The sequence below is a fragment of the Falco cherrug genome, chromosome 3 (genome assembly GCF_023634085.1).
Source record: "Falco cherrug isolate bFalChe1 chromosome 3, bFalChe1.pri, whole genome shotgun sequence".
In the NCBI taxonomy this organism is placed as follows: domain Eukaryota; kingdom Metazoa; phylum Chordata; class Aves; order Falconiformes; family Falconidae; genus Falco; species Falco cherrug.
The window spans coordinates 63,871,897-63,892,299 of NC_073699.1; the positions used below are offsets into that span (position 1 = coordinate 63,871,897).

At 40.0% G+C, this 20,403-nt stretch overlaps 1 long non-coding RNA gene across 5 annotated transcripts in view; it reads left to right on the forward strand.

Moving 5' to 3' along the window:
- The first annotated feature begins 6,547 nt into the window (after nt 1-6,547).
- LOC114014501 (uncharacterized) overlaps nt 6,548-20,403 on the forward strand; it is an 84,863-nt gene continuing 71,007 nt past the window's right edge. For 2 of the 5 annotated variants that reach the window (XR_008731527.1, XR_008731531.1), the window contains exons 1-3: nt 8,235-9,578; nt 9,708-9,913; nt 10,746-10,823. This is a non-coding gene — a long non-coding RNA (uncharacterized LOC114014501). Of the gene's footprint in view, nt 6,886-8,061; nt 8,204-8,234; nt 9,579-9,707; nt 9,914-10,740; nt 10,824-18,304; nt 18,443-20,403 lie in introns of those variants that run through there. The other 3 variants (XR_008731529.1, XR_008731530.1, XR_008731528.1) reach the window with 3 other exon arrangements.

Below are 20,403 nucleotides of genomic sequence, written 5' to 3' on the forward strand. Positions count from 1 at the left end.
ATGACTCTGGGGTAAGTGGCACAGAACCTACAGCTAGACCCAATATTCCCGCAGAACAAAGGAAAATATGTCACAAGAACCAACTTGAGGCTCCCAGGTAATCTAGCTGTCTACATTTGGTGTTGTCTTTGGGCTAAGTGTAACAGCCAGCTGCTGTCAGTGCCTGTTACGCTTCCCACAGCGTTAGTGCCAGCTTGTTCAGAGCTTCTTCAAAGGTCTCTGCACTGTGGCCTAAGGGGAGATGTGGCAAGGGGTAGATGTACCCTGAGTAAAATGCTTAGCTGGATCATTGTCTCCATGTTCTGTACTTGACAAATTCAAGTGCTGAATGATATTAGATTACTCATCATGCTATTTATTTTTGCAAAGTGTTGTTAATCTCTGCCCCTTCTTCATGCATGTTTCATTTTGGAGCTAGAACGAAGGAAGAAAACACAAGTAAAGGGACTGTGTGGATACTCTCAAAGGAGTAAATTTTTCACCAGACTTGAAAATGTTACTTTTCATGCCTGGTGCCACTGTTGTATTAACATAATAAACCGAGAGGCTGTGAAAGCAGTTGTGGCAAGAACTTGCTGAAACCGAGCTGTTAATGGTAAGGAATTAATATATCAACCGTCTCGATGCAGAAATCACAGGATGAGATTTTGATGGTCTTTATTATGAAAGTCAGACTGGTGGATCATGTTAATCTGTTCTGTTCTTAAAATTCTGAATTAAGTTCAATGAAAAGTTAGCAAATGTTCAGGTCTCTTTCCCAAGAAAGCTAATGAACCGTGATTACTCTGCTCTTCTTAAGGGGAAAATTAAAATGGTCTAGAAGAAGTTTGCCTGCATTTGTAAATATAGAGGTTCATGCTAGAACTTTCATGAGACCAGGCTAAGATCAGAACACCAGAACTGTATGAAATTTAACACAAGGAGTGCGTCAGAAATCACAGGATAAGTGAATAGTCTGAACTGTGAAGTAGCTTTGTACAAAATATTTCTTTAACTGAGAAATGTTGATGGAATATTTAATTCATAAAAAACCAGAAAGAATTAAGCTCATGGAAAACAATTTATGTTAAAATTAATTTATCCAGATCTAGCAGTGACATGACACATTTAATTCATCACTTAATTTCCTGGAATTGTTTAACCTTATTTAAAACAACCATGATTAACCTTATTTAGTTTTGCATTGATGTGTTAATGCCTCTCTAATCATCCAGAGCTTTGGTTATTTTGTATTTTTGCTGCCTCCAAAATGCTTAGTATAGGTAGCAATGAATTACAAAATTTGGAGAAGGTAAAATGCAAGGGAGTAATAAAAATCACCTTAAATTCATGCCAGTCATAGTTTTTAAATTCCCACAAGTAAATGGATGAGCTGTCATTTTTGACATCCATTTAACCATCAGGATGATAAACTGTGTAAATGAAATTGTAAAAGATAAATGATAGAATCATTCCTGGTTGGGATGGGTGAACTTCTTTGGGTTAATTATAGAAATAAGTAAAAGTCTTTAATTATGGGTGTAGAACAGTTTTGAGGTTTTCAAGTGTACATTTAACATTTAACTTGATTTGAGCAGAAATTCCTGTTTAATATTAACAGGATATCGTTCTAGTAGCCCCATAGTCTAGCTGGTTAAGAATTATTTTCAAACAGAAGTCTTTACATGCTAGTGCTTGTTCAGTGCAAATTTCTACCTAGATATTTTTTTTTTTTAGTGAGTCCTCTTAAAACATGTTTGGGTTCCCCTGGTGGAGACGACTTTGCCACCTTCTCTGTTTGCAGAGCAGGGATTGCAGGGCCATTAGGAGCTACCAACACCTTGACTTTTTGTGACTTTGGCACTGGGAGGAGCAGTGAGGGGTGGGGTGATAAAAGACTCTGGCTAAGGAGTTGCTTGGAAAATTAATAAATAAACATCATAAGTCTTTATTGCAGCAGGCAGGATATTTGAAAGTAAGACACATGCTCCAGATGTCCTCTGGTGGTACGTTTTTTTTTCCTCTAGGCAAGATGAAAGACAGGGAGAACTTTAAAGGGCCTGATTAATTGCCAGTTATATGAATGATATTAGGCTGACCATTTTACATACACTATTAGATAACTTACGATTAGTTGACAAAATTTAAACCACTCATTACTGGGGACTCTGTATATGATCTTCCTCCATATGACTGTTCCTTGCAAATTCTTACTACAGTGTTAAAATATTCTGATTTGGACTTTTTTTCTCCTAATGGACTTAAAAGACAATAATGAAAATATATGTCTCAGCCTTTTTTCTCAAACTAAAAGTTAGAGTAAATGCAATAAATGCAGGCTAGGAATTTCCCAAAGACAGTCTCAGCTGTAGAATGCCATTAGACATAAAATATCTGAAAATAATCATCTTAATCCAACAACAGATTTCCTGGGAATGCAAGGGGCTTTTAAAATAAACGGAGAGCTGAAGAGGCAGACTATGTGAATCATGCTGAGGGATATTTCACATTGTGTATCATTCTACTTATTTAAGTTCAACAACCTGTGGGAGAATTTTTCTATTCCTGGGATAGACTGCAAGTGGCAGCCTGGCCATAGGGAGAATGAAGGCCCCCACAAGGATTCAAAGGAAAAACCTGTGAGTTTTCTCTCTTGTTCCAGTCATCTTATATTCATGCATTCCCCTCATGTGAGGGAGAAGGGAAATGAGAAGCTTAGCCCTCTTTCTTAGTGAGGGACACTGTGGGAAGTCATTTTGCCCAGTTATGATCAAGCAAGTAATTCAAGAGCTAAACATTTCATCCCATTGCTCCCCTTTATGCATCCAGTGCCATCAGGTTAATTGACCTGGAAACTAGGATCAGGATTAGGATTGTAATAAAAATATCTTAGTAAATGCTATAACTGCAATCCTCACCCTCCTGTTTTATGTGTTATAAACACAGAATAATTCATACATGAGCCATCACCGTGTATGAGCCAATGCAGGGATAAGAATAACTGGGACTTCAAGTTTTAATACATTTCAATCAGTATTAGAGAACTTTCATGACTGTAGGAAAAACACGAACTCTGCTTCTGCCTCTTGTGTTACAGCTTATAAAGCAGGCTCACAATTTCATTAAAACAACGATACTGTTTTGCACAAACTTGCTTAGCAGCATTTTTCTCCTCTAAGGTTTATGTTTTTGTTTATGGTTTTGCCTTCTTGCTTTGGAAAGTTACATTTCAGGATTTACCAACCTCTTTATGATTCTCTGATCACTTAAACAGCAGCGGGTCTAACACACTGGAATTGCTTCCGAAAAGGTAGAACCAAGATTGTATTAAGAAGTAGATGGATTGGCTTGAGGGGGAAGAAGAATAGAGTTAATTACGTAGTCTGAGAAATAACAACTGAAGTGTGGGATTAAGGCAGTTGGGGCATAACAGTTTGTGAAAGCAGTCACTGGGTACAGGAAGGCATTACACAGGGTTGTGCATCAGCTAAATAGAGTGACAGGGCCACTGCAGGCACGGCTGTCTGCCAAAGTAACAGCTTCAGAGACTCATTCCCAGGACACAAGACCTGCTAAAAAAGGGTGGCTGCACAGGCTGTAGTGACAAGCTGTTTATGATCATAGAACTGGAGCCTGACATCCCTTGCTCCTCTTCATGGTCAGTAAACTGACCTTACTTTTCTCTAATCCTGAGAAAGGAAACACCACACTCTGCCCATCCACCAGTTTCACAGGTAAGCTGCCTATGTTTGTCTCTTGTCTGCTGCTGTGCTATTTGGGATGTCAGTGTCTTTAGGATCTTGACCACAGAGGCCTTCTTGTGAATCCTGGTAGTTTCGAGGTGAGCCCGGCCATACCTTGTGGTAGCCATGAGCCACGCTAGAGTGCTTTTTCACCTCTGATAATGTACTTAAGTTGGTTCTCTTAACCTAGATTTGCTGTGAATGCTCCTGAAGCCCTCATGGAGTCAACTGCAGTTACTTCAAAAGTAAGCATAGGCAGAATAGAGCTGATCAAAAAGAAAATGTTCCCAAGATGTAGCTACTGCTATTACCTGATAATACCTTTACTGACAATCTGGATGTGGGGATTGAGTGCATCCTCAATAAGTTTGCAGATGACTCCAAGCTGGAGGGGAGCGTTGATCTGCCTGAGGGCAGGAAGGCTCTGCAGAGGGATCTGGACAGGCTGGACCGATGGGCTGAGGCCAGCTCTGTGAGGTTCAACAAGGAGAAGTGCCGGGTCCTGCACCTGGGTCACAACAACCCCACACAACGCTACAGGCTTGGGGAAGAGTGGCTGGAAAGCTGCCTGGTGGGAAAAGACCTGGGGGTGCTGGTTGGCAGCTGGATGAAAATGAGCCAGCAGTGTGCCCAGGTGGCCAAGAAGGCCAACAGCATCCTGGCTTGTATCAGAAAGTGAGGCTAGCAGGACAAGGGAAGTGGTTTTCCCCCCATACTTGGCACTGGTGGGGCCACACCTCAAATACTATGTTCAGTTTTGGACCCCTCACTTCAAGAAAGGAATTGAGTAGGTCCAGACAAGGACAATGAAGCTGTTGAAGGGTCTGAAGCACAAGTCTTATGATGAGTAGCTGAGGGAACTGGGGTTGTGGTGGCAGGATACCTTATTACTCTCTATAACTAGCTGAAAGGAGGTTGTAGGCAGGTGGGGGGATCGGTCTCTTCTCCCAGATAACAAGCGACAGAACAAGAGGAAATGGCCTCAAACTGAGCCTGGGGAGGTTTAGATTGGATATTAAGAAAACTTTCTTCACAGAAAGGGTGGTTAAGCATTGAAACAGGCTGCCCCTGGAGGTGGTGGAATCACCAGCCCTGAAGGTGTTTAAAAAATGCGTAGATGCGTGTTTAGGGACATGTTTAATGATGGACTTGGCAGTCATGGGTTAATGGTTGGACTTGATGATCTTAAAGGTCTTTTCCAACCTAAATGATTCTCTGATTCTACGATTTACTCTGAAGAGTTTTCCCCCCAGCCTGCAGTATTTGTCTGCAGCCTGGGTTGTGATGTATAACTCATTGGAAGAGAATGTCTCCCATTCAAACCACAGCTGAATGAATGTCCAGAGGAGGACAAACACACTTCGTGAAGTTTTAAGGTTCTGAAATTTGCCGTGCTCTGTAACCCATTTTTATGAAATGTGATTGTGTTAAGGTTTCAGATTTAGATCTCAGACTCTCTCTGTCATTTTCTCTGGACTTCTGAAGTGGCCAGGGACCCCTTGACTTCAGAAGCGTTCCCATACAAAAACCATTGAAGCTAACACACTTCTATAGAATGATTTGGCTTTAGCAGTACAGAACAGTTCTGGCACTGCAAAAGCCTTTCTCAAAAAATGGTAAAAGGTGATCATTTAGTATATTTTCCACTATATTTTTTCAGGCTTAAATGTACTTTTATGAAACTTTACTATTTTTTCAAATGGAAGGAGTGATTTTTTCCTGTCTCTTCCTGCTGATGTTTAGGTTGTTTTTTCATCAAATTTCATTGGGGAAGAAAAAATGGAAAAAGAATGAAAAAGGAAAAGGAAGGGATTGTTTTATCTGGTTTCAAAGAGGGTTTTTGTTGTTGTTGTTGTTGTTTGAAAGAAAAGTCAAAATTTTGAGGGGTCTAAAAGTTCCTGATATTTTCTCTAAATGCACTTCCTGTTTTTTTCACCAGCTTTATGAGATCCAAAATTATTTCAGCTGTGGCTGGCCAAATGATTTGGTCTCATGTAACAGCTTACTCCTTCATGAGTTGAAACTATATTGCTGTAACTCATCCTATGTTGTGATAAGTACTTGCATAACTGAAAAGCTTTACTTACCTCAGAACAGTCACCAAAACATCCGAACAACAGGTACCAAAAAGAAAAAAAGCCACTGTGGATCTCTTTTTCTTACAGACTTGAACTCTGGACTTGAGTGCTCATTTTTCATACCCAGTTGAATTGATCCAAAATGCCAGAGAGAGAGGCTTACATTTGCTATGTGGCATTACTTTCTTATGGAATTACCAGGAATATAGCATTTCCATCCAGTAAACTGTCTTATACCCTGAAAGCAATATATGTGAACCCTTTGAAGATACAGAAGTTTCTCTGTGTGCATCAAAGACATCTCATCTGTATGAACACAAGTGGGGAAGTTCTATTTATCTACAAATGCATTTAAATGGATGTTACAACTGAAGGAGTAGACTCATGTTATCTTTTTCTTAGAAAAATCAATAATGACAAGACCTATGAAGCCAGTTAGGATTTAATCTTTAAATTACTCCAAACCTTTTTAGATCTATAGGAATGGATTTTTAACATTTTTATATATTCAGGATTAAAATTTTGATATGTCCTTTGACATTAGTTGAGTCATGGTGTTACTTGACTTTTCACTGCTTTCTCACTAAGAAGCAGGGAGATAGGAGATTTTTCTGGAGAGATGGATTATGCAATAAAGATCAATCTTTCTTTAAAGACTGGAAATGGTGTCAAAACATGAAACCTGCCTGTTTCTTTTGAAATGTGGTAATACTTTAGACAGCTGTAGAAATACCTGCTATGTGAGTTTCATGCTGTGGACTTCTGCCAAGGTATCTTAACCCTAATTTGCAAAAATACACTTTGTTCCAGTGTTGATCCTGCTAGATTGCCTGAACTGCATCAATGTTAAGTGTCTTAAGGGTCACAGAAAAAAAATGATAGTATTTAATTCTCTTCTGTATGAGCATTTGAGTGTCTTGCCTCAGAAACTTAATCTTTTTTTCATTTAAAGAATAAGGAAGTACAAGCCTTTGACTTCCCAATGTCTCAGCTGAAAGTGAGATACAGTGGCAGGAACCAAAACAGGAATATACATCCTTCTTCTCCAGTTCCGCTTAGTGAGGTTTCATGCAAGTTAATTTCAGGTAAGTGTTGTTTCTGTAGAGCAGGGGCAAAAGTTAGAACAAAAGAAGTGAGCAAATATTTTCCATATAAACAAAAAGGATTTTTGCTCTCTCCTGTGTAATGCATTTTTGAGAAAGCATTCATTTGTAACAATATGTTTATGTATAAAAGAACAGAAAGCACAAAAATATAAGCCTCCAAAAGTTCTCTATATAAAGTCAATCTTATTTCTCCCCCTTTCTGGTGTATTTTAAGATACTTTACTGGTGTATTTTGTAACTACTACAATTGTACTCCCTAGTAGTACAGTATATATTAAAAATACATATGAAAAGTCCATAGATGACTTAGAATTTGAAGTTCCATCTTTAAAAGCAAAGAGTGAGCCAGCTTCTGGAGGGAAAGTTAATAGCACATTTTCTTACATTTTCTCTTCCTTCAAGGTGGTTTAGGTATTTTACGAGACTAAAAATTCATCTGGTGCTACTCTTATTTTCTCATGTCAGCTTTCCTGATGGTATTTACTAAGTATTTATTTTATTTTTAATTTTTTTTTTAATAAATTATTTTTAAATTTTAAATTTTAAATTGGTCATACTTCCTATAGCTGGAGCTATAGGAAGTTTATATATTAATATACATATACACTTCTTTATACTGATGTACTGGTTTGGGCTAGGTTAGAGTTAATTTTCTTTGTAGTAGCTTGTATGGTGTTATATTTTGGATTTGTGCTGAAAACAGTGTTGAATAACACACTGATGTTTAGTTATTGCTGAGCAGTGCTTACACAGAGCCAAGGGCTGTTCCGCTCCTCACCCCACCCCACCAGCGAGCAGGCTGGGGGGGCACAAGAAGCTGGGAGGGGGCACAGCTGGGACAGCTGGCCCCAACTGACCAAAGGGATATTCTATACCCTATGACATTGTGCTCAGTGATTCAAAGCTCAAGGAAAGTGGGAGGAACCAGGAACATTTAGACTGATGATGTCTGTCCTCCAAAGTAGCTGTTACATGTGATGAAGCCCGGCTTCCCTGGAGGTAACTGAACACCAGCCTGCCGATGGGAGGCAGTGAATGAATTCCTTGTGTTGCTTTGGTTGTGTGTCTGACTTTTGCTTTACCTATTAAACTGTCTTTATCAGAACCCAAAAGTTTTCATGCTTTTATCCTTCCATTCTCTCTCCCATCCCACAGAGGGTGAGTGAGCTGCCTTCTGCAGCACAACAACTGACTGCTTAGAACTGGACTGGCTCATAACTGGCAGAGGTAGAAGAGTGTTTTGTAGAAGCAACGGCCTTGCCCTTCCACTCAGAAACCTGTGGTGCATGAGTTACAGGTATCACTGTTGTCCTCCGAAGGCCTTTTTTCAGACAAAAGTCTGTGAAGGAGTTATTTCCTAAGGCAAATTATGCTGCTGCAGGTCTAAATATTACAGGGCTCTGAGAGCACATCTCTGCAAAACTCTTCCAAATTATCTGGCTTTTTATGGCATTCTGTGTCAAAAAAAGTTTCTGTTCTCCTCAAAGCCTTTGTTGTGCAGTTGGAGGTGAGGGGATTATACAGGCACAGAAATAAGCAGATAAAAAACTGAATACACCTTCACTGCAACAAGGCTGAAACAGTGACAGGGGCACTTCACAGCACTCAAGTAACCCATGAAGGTATGATGCTGGATTTCATTCAGACTTTGCATTCCTGCTTGTTCTGTTGTCAGGATGAGAGAAAAGGAGGAAACTTCCCCCAAGCAGTTTTGATCTGCTTGAGTAATCCAGGTGACAGAGAGCTCTGTGACGAAAAGTGAAGTTGTCAAAGAAGATTCAAGAAGTTCAGGGAGAAGCAGAGAAGTTAATGAGCTGACTGAGATGACAACTTTCATGGAAGGATAGAGGGGCTATCACATATGAACTAGCTCCCCTTGCTCCTCCTCTCCTTTTCGTTGTCCTGTTATGGTAAAGTCAATGAAGATTATACATTTTTAAATCTTCATATATATATATATGAAGATTTAAAATGTGTATATATATACATATGTACATTTACAACATCAGAACTCTCCATATTTTAGAAACTAAGTTATCTTTTTATTAAGAAATCAATGTCAAGTATAGCCGCCAGTAGCATCCCAGCACATGCAGACATATTGACTTATTTTTCCACTTTCTTTTCTATTGCAACATGTGCTGTCCTTGCCAAGTTCTCTATCCCATCTCTTTACAGTGATTATTGTTGCTGAAGTGTTGTTTTGAAAGCTATTTACAATTCAGGGGGATTAGAGGGATTTAAAAGTTATTCGCTCATCACTGAAAAAACAGTTTTATTCTCTCCTGGCTACTTTACTGCTGCAGCATGTTAGATCTTCGTTCTTTTTCAGTATGCAGTTCCCTGGGTCATTCTTGTCTGTATCTGCTGATTGCAGAGTAATGGATTCTATGCTGTTGCTACCAAACTCCCTTTGGCCACTTCAGGTTCTTTCACGGTTCATGGTTTCTTCTACATGAAGGAAACTGAAGTTTTTTCTAGGTACTGCTGGCCTTGTTTGACTCAGTGAGCCAGGTATTTTCATAAGTGTAATCACAGTTGCTGTCAGGCTACTGCCAGCACTGCCCTGACTCTGTAGCCAATCTGGACTTGAATCACTGTGCTTATTCTTCACTTGCAAATGCCACGGTTTCAGACCTTTTCTTGAAATGGAAACCAACCTTCCTAAACTAGTAAGTTTTCCCTTCCCTTCCCTTCCCTTCCCTTCCCTTCCCTTCCCTTCCCTTCCCTTCCCTTCCCTTCCCTTCCCTTCCCTTCCCTTCCCTTCTGCCTGCTGAACCACCTTGCTTCTTACCTAACAGGTACTGTCATCACATTAGACAGGGTAAGAAGCAGGGATCCTAAATCTGCCAGTGAAGTAAAATCACCGAGACCTCAGCTTACATGGACAGAGACTTCTGAGGTCAGCATTTGTGGCAGAATCCAGCAGCAGGTTGTACTGACATGTATTAATTTGTCTGGAGGAAATGAAAAAGCATGGAGGAGTGAGCCTGTGCTTCAGCTGCAGGTGAGAGAAGATTGTTGGTGTTCCCCTTTCCATCAGTCTCAGGGGAGCTAGTATCAGGATCCTTTTTCTGATTCCCCAGTAAGCCTTGACAGGCAACTTAGCTTTAAAAAAGTGCAAAAATGCTTCAAGCAGTTTAATAGAGCACAGAATTAGTGATGGACTTCTATTAGAAACTTAAGAGCTGTAAGTTCTGGAGGGAAATACCTAAAGCATGTGACACTTGGAATGATATAGTCATGCACTCGTAGATGACAATTTCGGGAAGAAAGTCTGCCTGGGAAGGGTTTTCCTTTCCTAGACAATATACTTCTATCTCATCATGCTCTTTTCTTCCCTGCTGTTGTGGATGGGAGAGTGCTATAATCTTTTCTGCCTGTGGACCAGGTGTTGTAGGCAAGCAATTCTGGTTTTACAGCTGAGGTACTACCTAAAAGCAGCTCTCAATCAGAGTGTAGTTAAGCAGAATGACTGGACGTGCATCTATGGCCTATGGCATTCCACATGTGAGTGCACATGGACAACTACCACACAGAAAGCTACTCGTGATGTGAGATCCTTATGATCTAGAGGACACTGCAAAATTATCTCATGTAAGTCACTTGTCTGGAAGATTCCGACCAGCAAGTAAAAGGATCACAAGGAATTAAGATACTGTGCATTACTGTTACTTTGGGATTTACACTAAGCTTGGCTTTATGTGAATGCAAGAAAGAGTAGACCTGCATAGAAACATGCTTGCTGTATTAGGGAGATCCACTATATTGACAAGTCTGTCCACAGGCAAAGGAGACACCTCTCTTAGTGGGAAAATTTTCCCTGTTTCCCAGTGCAGAAGTGTTTGGGAATGTCAAGAAGCTTGGTTTTACCCTTGTGGCACCAACTAGGAGAAGATTCCACTGGTAACACACAGGTAAGAGGCAGAGGAATAGTACTGGTTGCGATGTAGCCTGTGTTTCACTTGGGGTTGCAATAGACATCTTACCAGGTCTTTAAATGTGGTTTCCCAGTGGCTCAAGAATGACTTCAGACATCAAAGCTGAAGTGACTGCTGAGTGGTTGCATAGGCCTGTACATTTAAATGCCACTTGTGCCAAAAGAATGTGTGCCTTTAAGATCATTAAGAGTGGGAAGAAATGTGAATGCAAACACAGACCTGAAAGCACAATACATTACCTTTATGTATGCTGTTGTGCTTAAACAAAACAAATCCTCTAATGAGAAAGCTGGTCATCAGCCAGCAGCAAGGTACCATGCCAAACGCTTTTTCAGGGTGAAATACATGACATTCCCAGCTGTCTGCCTATTTTTCCTTTGCTGCCATCTCTCTGGAGCTCACTGCATGTATTTATGCTGTTGCCTATGAACACACTGTTTGTAAATCCTCAATTACTCACTGTAATTATAATAATAATAAAAGAAGCGGAAACACGTTTCTCTGAAATACAGATATTTATCTCTGGCTGTGTAAAGGACTAATTAGTAACTAATTACTCTGGCCTTCTGCGGTTTTAGACCCTTTTTTTTTTTTTTTGGCAGTGTACTAGGTTTGTTTTTTCTACTTTCTTTCAAAATCTTTAGTTATGCAACTACTAGAGATGGAGAGGACTGTGATTACCAACCTTTGTCCCCAAGATAGCTGCCTTTACATTATCAAAATGTCCTTTCCCAGTTCCTTTTATTGTCTCAAGTAACATTTATAGCTTTCTAGTTCCTGAAAAAAAGTACAAGTTTTGGACTGGTTCTGTTTGAAACATTTTAGCTTTACCATAACCTTTTAAAAATAAAATCAATAGGTGTTTTTTGAAGGAAAAGTAATTTCCTTGCAGAATAATATTTTAATTTGCTGGGAAAAGGGTAAATTTTTACCAAGGCAATTCATCTGTGAAGTACTTTTTGAGGAATTTTAATTTGTATTAGCATTATTTGTCAAAACAGGAGTTACAGTGGCCAGGAAAGCAATGAAAAATACTATGAATATAACTGTCGTGGTAATAATGATGGTATAAGTACTTAGATTCAATCTGACATGACTAAGTAGAAAAATAGTTTTTTACTTCAATGAACATGACTAAAAATAAGAGAAAACTTACTGTTTTCTGATAGCCTTTGATTTAAGTAGATTTAATAAAACTTTCTGTGAAAGATAAAGACAATTGCTTCCCTAGGTGAGATCGCCCACTGATGTCACATGTCTGTTAATAAACCAGATTGGAATATGTCTTTTAGAAGGGGATACATTACCCCCTTCAATGGAGATTCCATTACTGTTCCTTAGTTAATTAGTGTAATTGCTTGATTTTTCCTTACAGATTTTCTCTTACAGATACAGGTTTGTGATCAGTGGAGGTTTCAGAGGTCAGGCAAAATAATGGCTTGTCTGCAAAATGTTCTAGGGATTTCTTTCAATAATCATTTCATTTGCTTTAAATCAACAAGTGCTGTCATGGCTGAATGCATAAAATTATACTCTGCTTAATTGCAACTGCAAAATAATTGCTTTTTCCATCCAGAGAAACCAATGCTTTTAAAACCAATGGCTGCAGTATCTGATTGTGAAACTGTCCTGTCTGTAAAAGAGATGAATAGAAGTAACAAGACATTTACATTCTGACAAAGAAAAAAACTGTGCCAAAATAAGGTGGAAATTAGAAGACATAGCTCTATACTTCCATTTTGAGACATTTTGGAGCTTTCCTTGGACTACAGTTCTGTCTTTGGCACTAACATGAAAGCCATCTTCATTAGTATAATAATTCTTTTCATTCACAGAGTCCCTGTATATAAAAGCTACAGCTATAAATACTAGTAAGAAGACTCTGGCTCTACAGTTCCACATTAATTTTTTCCCAACATTGAATCAGTAATTCTTTAGATTTTTTGGAGGTTTCCCTTTGCCATTAAGGTTTTGAAACTCATCAGTGCTGTAGATGGCAATACTAATTGTGTTTTTTGTTTCTGCTCCATCGTATACTAAAGACAAGGTTAAGTTCTTATCTCCTGTAGAAACCACCATCCCTACATGTCCATCTGTTAGTGGGAAACAGTCCTTTGTGCTTTGATCATATTGGAATCATTATTTGGGCTGTTTCTGTTAGTTCTTCCCAAAAATGTATTTTTTTCGTACCAGTCAGCTTGTGTCCCTGAGGCTTTTGTACTGCTTTATTGAGTGGCTAACTTTGCTTCTAAAGTGGTAAAATAACAATAAATAATGATATTATCTATTTATCTATCTTTTTCTTTATTCATCTGACAAGTCATACATGTTGATGGTCTAAATGCTAACAGCTCATGAAACATGTCTGAACCTCCTGACTGAAGTTTTTAGGTGGTTATTGTTATTCTTATTTTTTCCACATGTACAAACAGCTCTGCAGAACTTGATCCCACATCAGAGATATGCACAGACTGCTGAGAGCCAAGAATATGTGGTTTAAAACCATCACTCATGGAGTTAAACTCATAGAGACAAACCTCTGAGACAACTAGTGACATGTTAGTCAGACAGTATTTCTTTTCAGTTGTTTTCAGGCTAAGTAGAGCTCACTCCCTTTAAATGAGGCAAGATGACTGCTCTCTGTAATGGGCTCCTTTGAGAGCCTCTGTTTAGACCAGATTCTTCATCGGAGTGTTTCCCTCTGGCTTTTCTAACTTGTGACTGCTCTAAGGGGCCTAAAGCCGTACTGGTCTAATAGGTCAACTCTTTTATAGGAAACTTGTGCAACCAACTGGGAGCTACAGTTGGGAAATACATTTTTCCTAGAACAAAAAGGGTACTGAACGACAGGCATCTGTATACAGATCCAAAGGTCATGGGTTGCAAAGCTACGGATAGACTTAACCAAGTTGTACATCAGCATAAGAGACATGCAGTCCTTGTCACTTCTTCCTCTTTTCCTGATGGATTGCCAACTTATAATTTCCTCATGTCTTACAAAAGGGTCTACCTGCATTTCTTCTTCCTGATGTTTGCTCTAACACAAGTTATTGGTGGATGGGTGAAGTTTTTTGTTTCAGACTCTTTTTTTTCTCAGCTTTTGCCCTCTCAGCCTTGGGGGTGGGTACAATTGTATTTCAAGTATATGAAATTGTGGTTTTGGTAATGCAGTACTTGTCAAATGGTCTATAAAACATGCCAAAGATAATACATGAACTTACTTTAAGTTGGCTGAGGACAGATATCTGAATCTTGAACATGTGCACAGACATTTGAAATGTAGACTGCAAGATGTGGCCAGGGAGTGAAGAGGAAGCAACACTAGCTGAAGTGTGGGTACAGTCTTCCACATATTATTGCTAATTTTGTCCCATGGAAACATATATTTGAAAGCTTATGTCAAGTATCTGTTCTTTACTCTCACCACTATGTTTTGCTACAGCAGTTCTCCCCTGAAGGGATGCTAGTATTCCTTGAGGGAAGCTAATGTACTGCTTGTTAAATCTGGCACAGTAAATCCCCTACTTTTGCTACTTGTTTCTACTTGTAGAAACAAGAGAGTCAAACCCCAAGAATTAGAATAATCTTATTAGAAAGCCTCTGATTTAAACAGGGGCCAAAACCCCATGAAACCCCACAGTCAGTCTACACCACTAAGTACTAAAACTAATTAATTCACTGCTCTGTTTATTGTAGGGATGATTTTTCTACTTTTATCTTCTTTCCTGCAGTGATGAACTATGTTTGGGTTTTGACTAACAGTTGTTTTCTTCTCTCCCTGGAGTATCAACCTGTGGCTCACCTCCTGTTTCCTTAACCTCCTCCTCAGAAATAGAAGCTAGCTGCATTCTGGCCTCTGTTTCCAGATTCAGTCTTTCATGTTCAGCTAATTATGATATTGTCTTCCAATTTCCCAAATTCACTTAAAGAACAATTTTTTTTCAGCTGCAGAGACCTACTGGTGTGTGTGCCGATAGCACAGAGTTCATAGTTCTTGGGGTCCTTCAGCTACAGTGGTGAGGGTGGGATGAAAGGTTTTGTAGCTGTTCCCTGTAGCGGGGCTCAGACACCGCTGTTATTCTGGCCCGCCTTGGCTGTTACAGAGGAAAGCTTGAGGGAGCTTCTGTTGGAAGAACGTTGTTTCCTCCACGTGGTCAAAATATGTCCTCCCCAACTTTTCAATGTGTTTATTACTTAATCAGAGGACCTTCCCTCTAACTAATATTGTTGTAATAAACTTGAGTATTTTCATTCAAAGAAAATGACCTGAGGTAATTAGTCTAGCAGAGTAATACTAAGGCTTCATCTTGCAACTGGTTGAGAAATGTGGTGTGTGGGTCATGAGAAAAGGTGTGAAGATTTAGCAGCAAAGAATAGGTGTTGAAAGTGCATCCTGATTTTTGAAAAAGTGATTTTTAAAGGGCAGCAAAATGTCTCTAGTGTTGATGGATAAAAGGGATTACAGAAAATGCAGGCTGCAATATATACTAGAATATCTTTCAAAAGCCAACCATCTTGAAAATCAGTGTGCACTGATTTGCAATAACAACCAATAATTGGGGGGGAGGGGGGGGTCAGCTGCATTTTCTGTTTGATATTGATGTATTGGGTGCAAGTGCTCAGGTCCTGGCAGTTGAGGGGAGCTGGCACTAATATGTCAAACAGGTAATTTACAGATTGCTCGCCTTTAAGCAGAAATCTTAGAATGAGATTATTTTTTTTCCATTACTGAATTATATACTGTTTTAAATTTACTTCCTAATATTCTAGTTTTAGTCTTTTCAAATTTCTCATTGCTTGAACATTGTGCCAAGGAAGTCTTTTGCAACCCAGGCGTCCTGGGCACAGTGGTGCTTGTCATTTTTCTCTTGATAATTATGACACTTTCTTGTACTGAAAGCTGCTAGACAGCACTACTAAGATGAAGCAGTTTCGTTGCCTTTTCTTTCTCTTGAGGTAACATTTGCTGGCAACTCCTTTGCTCTGTGTCACCTATCTTGTAACTCTGGCTGCCTACCTGCCAGCAGCTGCCACGCTTTGCTGAAGAGGTTTATGCACTTCAGAGAGCACAGCTTCTCCTATCCATACCTGCTTTCAGAACCTGGGGGCACTGTCACTCAGTGTGCTGCAGGTGCCAGCAAACATTAGATTTCTCTTTTGTGGGAAAGGCCTCTCCTCCCCACTGCTGTCCTGCTGTCTTGTATTAATGAAGCTGTGCTCTGGGCACCTAAGCTCACAGGCAAGACAATCTGCCTTGCAGTCTGATGCGGGGAAGTTGGTAACTGGTCAGGTGTACAAACCAGCCCAAGCATGCCTTTCCAGGACTTATTAAGCAGACCTGAGCAAAGATATTTGTTGAAGAGATTCACTAATGGACAGAAAAAGTGTGCCTCTGCTTGAAATCAGTGTGAGAAAAAATAAAACAGGTAAAACCACTTTCATTTCCATATAGCTTCACCTGTGACCCAAAAATATGGATATGAAAGTATCATTAACAGAACAGATGCCTTTTTGAACTGCCAGATGCTATTTCTGATTCTTATTCTAGGCATTTGTTTCAAAACATTGCCAGTTGGTAAGGCATATTCCTTGTGGGGGAAGCTTTGTCATCAATATAGCCAGAAGGGCTGGGAGAGTAGATCTGCTTAATTCAGAAGACCTTTTGTTTCCCCCTCATTTCCTATCACATTCTTTCAGGAGAATGTTTTCCAAATCCTTAAACTGAAAGTCTGGGCTTTTACAAAGCTCACTGCAGGGAATATGAGACCATTTAGTTAAGTTTATCTGCCTCTTTAGCGGAGAATTTCTCCATTACAGTCTTAGTGTAACACAAAGGGCCTCTTAACAAAAATAAGAGACTTGTAAACTGGTTCAAAACCAGGTCTTTTTTTGTAATCTGGAAGTAAGGATGGTTACTTTCACTTTTCAGAGATTTGCTTTGCAAGTGAGCTTGCATTTGGGCACTGGGGCTATGTAGTACCTTTTTCATGCTCTTTTCTGGATGGTTCATGCTCCACAGTTTGCATGGGCCAAACAGTTGCCACTCAGCTCCATTTGGAGAGTGTGTTGGGAAAGGAGCTAAACTCTTACCGTCCACTGCTTGTGCACGTATGAGAAAAGACAGTCTGGAGACCTGAGTTAAACTGTTCTAGTTCTGATGATTTTGTTACCTTCTTCAGTGCCTGGAGAGGAATTCAGAGCCCTGCTTAGGTCTAAGGTTCTCCAAACTGGGTGGTGATACAAGCAGATGTCTAAAACCAGGGTCAGAAATATTGAACACAGTGGTGGGGGAGGTGGGGTATGGAGCCACATACTGAATATCTTTTTTAAGAGTGGGTGATCATGCCCTTCCTTATTGAGGGAGCTATGTAGCTGGTACCATTCTTGTAAAATCCTGCCATTGTCTTGGTTGTAAGACTATGAGATTCATGCCATAGACTAAAGTTTAAACCACCACTCCAGAAGTACATGAGGCTGGATTCTGGTCTTTATTACCTGAGGGACTTCCAGTTCAGAAATCCTGGGGATTCAGTTTGTTACATTTTTGCTGAAGTGGAGTATGTCAGCAGTACAGGGAGGAGGCCCGGAGTCGCAGAGCTCCTTTGACCTGCAGGGGTGCTTCTGACGCACAAGTCTCTCTCTTCGCCCACTCCAGTGAATGCTGGTTTCTTCGCTGCACAGTTTCAACAGCAGGAACATCTTCAAGGCATAGCAACCAGAAATTTTCTACCTTCATAAAGCCCTATGGCCCAACAGTTGCTTTAGAAAGACTATTGATGAGGTTTTGAATTCTCTCTGTATAAGAAGAATGTGAATCTTCTTCCATTTCATGGGTGTCGCTTGTGTCACCAAGCTGGTGTGCATTTGCTTGCCAACAAAACAGAAACAGCTGTAGGTGATCCTGTTTTAGGCACCAAATTCCATGGAAGTCCTTTATTTTATTCAGTCCTACAATCTTTTCTTTCAGAGTACTGCCTTTTACTCACATTTTCTGTTACAAATGCAAGGAAACAAACATTTGAATAGGCTAATGAATGTTGGTGCAGATACTACGTTGGTAATTTTAGTCATTTAAGCTAAAATTTATCATCATGCTTTAGCTGCTGGGAGGACAATCAGCTGAGGAAAGTGTACTGTCAGGTATTTAGTTATGGAATAGATACAAAGCATTTTGCAGATATGATGCATGAAATATTTTTGAAACCTCAACATCTGAATTTCAAATGAATGTACATGCTTTAAAATTTAAATTATCGGGTTACTTTTGAAATACCAGAAACAGAACACTTAATCTGACTCTAACTGACTCCCAGACATGATACATTAACAAGGACCAGGATCGTGGCAATTTTATGACAATGATTTAAGGAAGAAACCAAATATTTTTGGAAGGTATGGGGAAGGAAATAAAAAATAAATTAATAATTAAGCCATTGTAAACCCTGTTTACATTATAGATTCTTCAGGACCTGTTTTCAATTCTTCCATGAGGTACAGTATCCCTTTATTTACACATATCCAAAGAGATAACACAGGAAATGTACTTTAAGGCTTCTTTGGTCACTAAATCAAATGGATGCAGGACTGAGAGTGAAAGCCTGTGTGAGCTGAAAGAACCTTTATGAATAAAGCAGTATGAAGAAAGTATACCTGTATGTCTGTGAAGATACGTACAAATGTTTCAATTACTTTGTGGCATGACATTGAGAAGAACCACAACAAGAGATCACGGTGAATCAGCTAGTCACAGCTTCACCATTCCTTCCAGGCACTGGGCACTCCTAGCTACTGCCACCACTGATGACTTTCCTCCTTGGCAGAAGTAATGGCAGCTGGTGGTCAAAATATTTTTTCCTTATTAGCCACCTCTTCACTGGGATTTCTGAGGCAAGTGCTCTTTTTGCCATGTGGTACTGTAGCTCTGGCACTAATATGTCAAACAGAAATAACTGCTTCACAGGCTGTGTCAGTTCTGCCTGTATCTTGCAGCAAGAGAAAGAAGATACAGCCAAGAAAGATACTTGCCTGTATCTTGCTTGAGTATTGTCAGAAAATTTTGCCTTTGACATGCTGAGACTGACATTAGTTCTGAAAGATGACAGGGTTTGAGCTTGAACAGCAGTTAAATAAACAGTAAATATATGGACCATTTTGAGAACACTCCTGACCAGCTGTCACACGATATCCTGTTATAAGAAGCTACTGGTGTGCATTTTCAATATAAAATATTATTCCTGAATGTTCAGATTTTATTGGGCACTATCAAGGCAATAATACTAAGCTCTGAGCCCAATTTTAAATCACCTCTTTATTTAATTCAGATTGTCTTCTAACAGTCAGAGGAATTTTCACCCAGTTTTCACCATCTGATGACAGAAAGCTGGCAGTTGGTACTCAGCACACAAAGCCATGTATACCTGAAAAGTTTACTCTCATCATCTGGAAAGAGATTTATTTAGTTTGTCCCAGTGCTTTGAGGTAAAAGGATGCCAAAGGTTTATTCACAGAACTAATTTTAACATTTTTATCTGTGATTTATTCATCAGTTAGTCTAAGTGTTTTCCTGTCATTGTGAGAGCACTTAAAGATGCTTCAGGTTGGGATATCCATGAAAGCTCGTGCAAGTTCAAGAAACTAGTCTACAGCACTCCATTTCCTTCGCCTGAGGTTTGCCCATACTTGCAATCCTATTGCATCTGATCTCTAGGAGAACGGTTAATCCTAATTTTTAGGATTAATTGATTGTGGTGGGTTGACCTTGGCTTGCTGCCAGATGCCCACCCAGTTGCTCTCTCACTTGCTTTCCTCAACAGGACAGGGGGAGAAAATAAGGTGAAAAAAGCTTGTGGGTCAAGATACAGACAGGTAGATTTCTTATCAGTTACTGTCATAGGCAAAACTGACTCAGCCTCAGCAAAATTAATTTATTGACAATTGAAACAGAGTATGATGGCAAGAAACAAAGACAAAACTAAAAAGACCTTCCCCCCACCCTACCCTTCTTTTCAGGCTCAACTTCATGACTCCTGTATGTCCTCCTCTGCCTTGAAATGGAATGGGGAATGGGGGCTGTGGTTGGTCCATAGCAGTTCCTCTCTGCCACTCCTTCCTACTCGTATGTATCTTCTGCTCCAGCATGTGTCCTCTTCAGTGGGCTGCAGCCCTTCAGGGTAAACCTGCTCCAGCATGGGCTTTTCACAGGTTGCAGTTCCTTCAGGAAACACCCAGCTGTTCCAGCACAGAGTCCTCCATGGACTGCATGCAGTGTGAATAGCTGCTTCTGCATGGTCACCTCCAAGGGCTTCAGGGAACTACCTGCTTCACCATGGTCTCTCCACAGGCTGCAGGGGAGTCTCCGTTCCAGTGCCTGTAGCACCTCCTCAGCCTCCTTCTTCTCTAGCTTTGGTGTCTACAGGGCTGTTTCTCTCACATTTTCCCCCAACTCTTTTCTCATATCTGCTGCACAGCGTTTTTACTCATAAGCACATTTTCACAGAGGTGCAACCATGAAGTGTGCAGCTGTGCCCTGTGTTGGATCCTTCAGACCTGGCTGGAA